Raw genomic sequence first — 5,586 nt, 5'->3', positions numbered from 1 at the left:
ATTAAGAAACCCAACAGGATGTTACCCAAACTTTCCTCAATCCTGACTTCCTATAACTTGTGCCAAAAGTGCTGTTTGACACATCAGCACCGCTTTTATTTTCCACTGATTGAGACTAAATAAAAGCATAAATCAATGATGTGTAATTTGTCATTTCTTTGTAACAGAGTCCAGAACACTCCTAATGACTGCAACACCTCTGTCTGGCTCAGGACACACGAGACACGGAAGAAAGTGGAGTTGAAGCAGAAGACTGGTAAAGCAGTATTACAGTATCCCTGACTAAAAAGCACTCTTTTCCCAGGAAGGCTCTTGTTGCCTAATGTGTAATAGTCAGAATTGTCTGATGAGGAAAAAGGATCAACCAACAGCAGAGGTGCTTCTTTCTGTGTTATTTTACAAAGGCAAAATTGGATTTGACTTTCTTACAGCTTCACAAATGTTGTAGGGAACATCTGGCTAGATGTCGTATATGAGTTTCTACTGTCTTGTGCATCAAGCAGCTTGACAATAATTTTAAAGGGCTTCTACCAAGATTGTTTTTTAGGAGTTCCCATAAATATTTAGTTTGGAAAGAGCAGGAATTATTACCATATTCTAAGGGAATATGTACGTTACCGTGTAGGGGCCAGCTCTTTGCCTGGTAATAAACGTGCCAGGCTTGTAAGCTCAGAGGCAGGGAAGGAGGAATACTCTATGCATACAGGAGTGACTGGTGCTGTTTCAGGTGCCCCAGGGTGTCTTCCTGGAGCCAAGCAGCTGGTTCAAGAGATGCAGGACTTCTTTAGCTCACATCTGAACTTCTGGTGGGGATGGCTCAGATGCTCCAGGGCAGGTCAAACAACCAGTGGGAGACTAGTTAGATAAGTGGAAATGCTTAAGCAACAAACCCCTGGCCCAAAGGGAAATTTTAATACCAAGTAAAGTAAGATGGCCTGATTTCAAGCCTGATTAGGCTTTCATGTAGCCCTTATTTCTCAGAGTTTTTCTTTAGGGCGGCAGAGAAAGGATTCATCTCGTAAGGGTGATGGGGCAGCATTGGGATACTTTACCCCTCACGCATTCTGAGAAATTATTTATCCAGAGCACAAAGGTGGGCAGATGGGACTGGCTACTCTGTGACGTCAGAGCTTCTGACTGGGAGTACAAGTGCAAAATTGAATCAAGTGGAGCCTGTGGGAACCCTGGGACAGTAAGACCACTGTTGGCCCACTGGAAAGCCCATGCTACCACATCTGCAGGGTGACTTGTTCAGGTCCAAGCTCTGAAAGGGGCTGATAGGGCATCTGCCTGTCCTAGAAGGGCATCCATGGCTGTGACTGAAGGATGTAAAAATGTGAAGTGTCAGTATGATTTATGATTCTCTGTGCACGAGCTTTGAAAAAGGCTTTTGGGTAATTGACCCATACAGACACAGGTTGTGGAATACAATATGGTTATGAAGTGATACAATTGTAAAAAAGCTAGTTTGGAGAGTAAGAGTTTAATAGAGCCCACTGAATTTCATATGTCCTCAGTTACCTTCCTTTTAATCCTCTGTTGGCATTTCTGTTCTCCCTGAATGTCTGGCTTCAAATCCCTAAGGGCAAGAACCTCTCTTAACTCAGTGTTATTTGTAGACAGAGACACTTGTCTTGAATGAGACATGAGATGCCAGTGTGATTTGGAGTAGGTATGAGGATGGGTCATCGCCAGGTTTGAGCTGGTGTAATTGTGAGTTTGCAGAGATCTGTGACACTTCACCCATTTAAGAGTGTGCAACTTGGCTCATTACCCATGAGGAGCTCTGTAATGAGGATTAGCCTGCCAGATGAGTTAGCCTGGAGAAGTTAAAGTTATCATAAAATTACCTTCACAACTGGAAGTCATAAGGGTTTTTCTGAATTCCCAACAAAGGTGACAGCATTTTCTGTTGGAGAAAAATAACATTCCAAGTACTGATATGGAGGGCAGGAAAAAAAAGATCAAGTTCTCTTTGTCACCTTTCTTGAGTGACTGTAAAGGGCATTTTTAAAGCTCTGTACAGGACTTTAAGCCAGTGTTTGTGGGTGCCATCCTCTTTTCACAGAAGTCACAGGAAAACTTTTCTTCCGAGAACATCGTTGTCTGCAGACACAGCATGAGACCAGCAATCAGCTTTCCTCTTCTGCCACCTGCTCTCAAAAGCAATAACATACATCTCTGTAAGTATCAGATGCAATTTTCTCACAACTAAAGTGTTGGATTTGGTAGGAAAGGAAGAGGAATGAGATTAGCAGATGAGTTTCCAGCCTGGAAGGATCTGACTTTGTAATTCCCTAACACGAACATCGCTATCTGACACCGGCAAAACTCATCTGACACCATCCAGGGACTCAGACTCAGACTTATTGATACAAAGAGCTGACAATTATATCAATGTCGACCTTATTGAATGGCTGCTGCCTTGATTTGTTGCAGTAAAGCAGAAAAATCCTATATACTGTTTCTCACTGTAGAAAATACTGTTTCCCTTCTATTTTCTTGACAAGAAACTGCCTTCCAGGTGACAGCCTCCTCATCCCAGGCAGCACTTAGCTCTGGGCAGGGCTTTGGCTGACTCCGCAGCAGAGGAGTGATGATTCACACCAACTTCGGGTTTGATTATTGTATTGCTGCTTCGTGGCTCTCTGTGATAGCACATAGAGCGTGGTAGGGAACACAGCTTCTTTTTATCTCTTTGAACTTCTTTAACTTCTTAGGACTGGATGAATGCACTCAAGAGTAGGCAAATGCATTTGTTCCAATACAGACGATAAATCTCAATCCTTGATGGAACATGCTATAATCATCTTTTCTGTTTATATGTCACCTTCCTCACCCTTAACTTGTCTGCACCTCCATGCAGTTTTTAACCTGGGAGCACTGGTAACTACCAGATGCGTGCACCTTCCAGATCAGGAGCCTGAAGCTACAAAATCCTGCAAACTGGAGGATATAAGAGGCTCAACTCTTATTCTGTTACTTTTTTTTTTTTTTTTTTTTTTTACAGCTGAACATTCCTCACTGAATACTATCACCATCTGTACTTGACCAAGTGGACTTCTGATCTGACATTGTGGATTTTTTATGAAAAAGGTTGATCCAGCACTTTCTGCTTCCAGTGAACTGTGAATTTTCTTATCGTGGTTAGAAAAGATATTTCTAACACTGAGTTGGCTGCACACCACTTTCTTCTAGCTTCCATTTACACACTGACTGTTGTGAAGGGCCCTGGGCTCTCAGGAGCAGCGCATGGCTTTGGCCCCTTGAGCACATATAAGACCCAACACGCATACAAGTGGAATTGTTTTGTTGGGGACAAATAAAGGTTCTGGGAAGGCAAGAAGATTGCACCCAAATTCTTATTGTCTATGGACAAACCAACAGCATTGCAGGAAGAATGGAATGTATGGTCCTCGTCTTGCTGAGTGCACTGAGAAAAATCAGGCCAAAGCCAAGTCCATGCTGTCCCACAGCAGTGGCACCATGTGGGACATTGGGAGAACAAAAAAAAAAAAAAAAAAAAAAAAAAAAAAAAAAAAAAAAAAGGAGTTTTACATGCTGTTGATTCCAAAGTGGAATCATACATATCAGAAAAAAAGTTGTGTCTACTAGGGGATGTTGTGCCATTGCAATGGCAGCAGATGGAGGTCAAGCTTTCACTCCTGAGGCATGATCTTCCCTAGGGCAGTAGAACCATGTTAGAAGCGGTTGCCTGGTATGCAACTGAGTCAGATCCGCGCCTTTAGCTTGGACCAGCCTTCCCACTCAGTAGATTTGCCTTCAGATTCAGTGGGAAGGAGCTGCGTGCCAAGGACAATGAGTTTGGGTAAATGGGGTTGGCTTGCCCAGCTTAGGAAGCAATGTCCCTTTGATCCTCCTGTCTCTAAATCCGTGCTTAGCAACAGCTGCCAGCTTAGGTGTAGCACGGGGCTCTAGCATGGTTTTTTGTATTAGAGGGCCATGTACTACAGCTCAGAGGACTGACAGAGTTCCCTGACACTTCTGTGATTGAACACACCAGCACTCTCTTTTGTAGTGTCTTCACAGCCATCCACTGCTTTGCCATGTGGTGGGATGGTCATGCTGATTTTTGTTCCAAATTCTTGAGTGTTTCCCAATGTGCAATGAGAATATTTTTTAAATTACTGAAAATTTTGCAGGATATGAGATCTATTTCCTGCCTAGCTCTACAGACAGCTCCTCTGAATTGTGAAACAGAAAAAAAAAGTCTGGTCCCAGTAATAATTGTGCCTGTTATTATGGAGCTGTAATTACTGTGCCTGAATGTGTTAGTGGACCATGATTTCTCCTATTCTCTCCACTGTCTCCCAAACAATATTGCTTCTGGCTAGCTGAGAAGCAAATGCAGAGTGCAACACCTGTATGCTGCATGCAGAGCACATGTTTGGAAGAGACTCCCTGGAGATCCATCTGCTATACTTGCCAGTGTCTTTACTGAGGGTGAACTGGAAGGGGAATCCATTAAATAGAAGGGGGGGGTAGAAATCAATAACATAATTAGACAACATTACATGAGGTAATGATGCCAATCAAGGAGCAGCAAACCCATTTACAGCGGGCTTGGGCTGAATGGTGAGTGTGAAGGGGTCCACGCCCCTTTAGCACACACATCCTGCTCCCCAGCTCAGGACTGGCCCCAGTCCCAGCACTTCAGTGAATCTGCAGCTCTGCCCCATGCCATGGTGACATGCGTGGCATTGATAGCGAGAGTCAAATGGGGGAGAAGCAAGAGGACAAAACTAAGGCTTGGCCAAGGGTTCCTGTGCTAGGGTGTAGGCTGGTGGTTCCAGATGCCTCAGATCATCCATGAAAGGTACACTGCCCATAAGCATCTCCGAAACAAACAGAAAACAGCAGACCCTCTAGAGAAACATCTGTTCTGCAGCCCAGGGAGAAAGGTGAGAGAGGGCAGAGCTCGTGACTGGGCAAGGGTGTTGGAAGAGTGCTTTGGGAATGTGTATAAGAGTGTCTGATCCATCTGGTGTTCACTTGATCTCCTCAGCAGAAGTGTGCAGAAGAAATGCCTTTTCTTCTAATGGAAGCAATTCACAAGATCCCAAATACTGAAGATTTCAGGTTTCAGGGAGCAGTAGCATACTAGGGAGACTTGCATTTTTAGCTAATGAAGATCCTATAAAAAGATCAATTTTCAGATTTCTTAGTAAACTATACAAATGGATGAAATCAGTATAACCTCCAAATAATATTGAGGTCTTGGGAATGGCTTTGAATGGGCTATGCATACGGTAAACTCTTATGTGTTGAGAGGCAGCTAGGTACACAATGAAATTTATGAAATCTCTGACAGTACAAAACAAAAGAATGTAAATGGATCTCTATTTTACCTTCTGCTACTTTAAAGAGAAAGTCCTTCCCTGAGCTCACAAGAAACCCCTTGGCTTTCTCTAGCTGGTGTCAGGTGTGATTACAGGAAACAGGAATTGGCCAGAATTTGTTAATAGCTGTATTTGGAGCAGGAGCTGTTTCAGCAGCAGCACTTGTTGAGGAATTTTCATTTTCCTTGTAATTCTTTTAATTGTGCTTTTCTTGTTAAGATCTTTC

The 5,586-nt window shown here is 43.3% G+C and overlaps 1 long non-coding RNA gene across 1 annotated transcript; it reads left to right on the top strand.

Annotated features, from left to right (window-relative positions):
• The first annotated feature begins 1,155 nt into the window (after positions 1-1,155).
• On the top strand, positions 1,156-3,469 carry LOC101748638. The gene is made up of 3 exons (XR_005847867.1): positions 1,156-1,343; positions 2,069-2,183; positions 3,011-3,469. It is a non-coding gene; the product is annotated as an uncharacterized LOC101748638 (long non-coding RNA).
• Positions 3,470-5,586: the final 2,117 nt, after the last annotated feature.

This window comes from Gallus gallus, chromosome 1 (assembly GCF_016699485.2).
Source record: "Gallus gallus isolate bGalGal1 chromosome 1, bGalGal1.mat.broiler.GRCg7b, whole genome shotgun sequence".
NCBI classification, from domain to species: domain Eukaryota; kingdom Metazoa; phylum Chordata; class Aves; order Galliformes; family Phasianidae; genus Gallus; species Gallus gallus.
This window is presented reverse-complemented; position numbering and strand designations above follow the sequence as displayed.